Source organism: Cariama cristata, unplaced genomic scaffold (assembly GCF_000690535.1).
Source record: "Cariama cristata isolate BGI_N322 unplaced genomic scaffold, ASM69053v1 scaffold42633, whole genome shotgun sequence".
NCBI lineage: Eukaryota > Metazoa > Chordata > Aves > Cariamiformes > Cariamidae > Cariama > Cariama cristata.
Window position 1 is genome coordinate 1 of NW_009608610.1, and position 317 is coordinate 317.

Here is a 317-nt window from a genome sequence, read left to right on the forward strand (position 1 = left end):
GACTGCATTCGGGAGATCAAACGGGCGTAGGGAATGCAGGGGACATGGGAGAGCCTTGCGGTGTGCTGGAGGGACATTTGTTGGTTTGGTGGGGAAGGGAAGGAGGCAGATCCTGTCTGGGTGGAGGACTTGGAGTGGGGAAGAAACAAAAGGGACCGTGACGCATGTAGGAGCTGGGCTGTGAGTGCCCGGAGTTGTGAGGTGGCAGGGTAGGCCATGGGGGATGGAGGTGTTGAGCTTTCTTGTGGGCTGCAGGTGTTAAGGAGGGATCTAGAGGCAATTGAAATGTGGAGGGAGGGGGGGAATGTCTCTTCTGA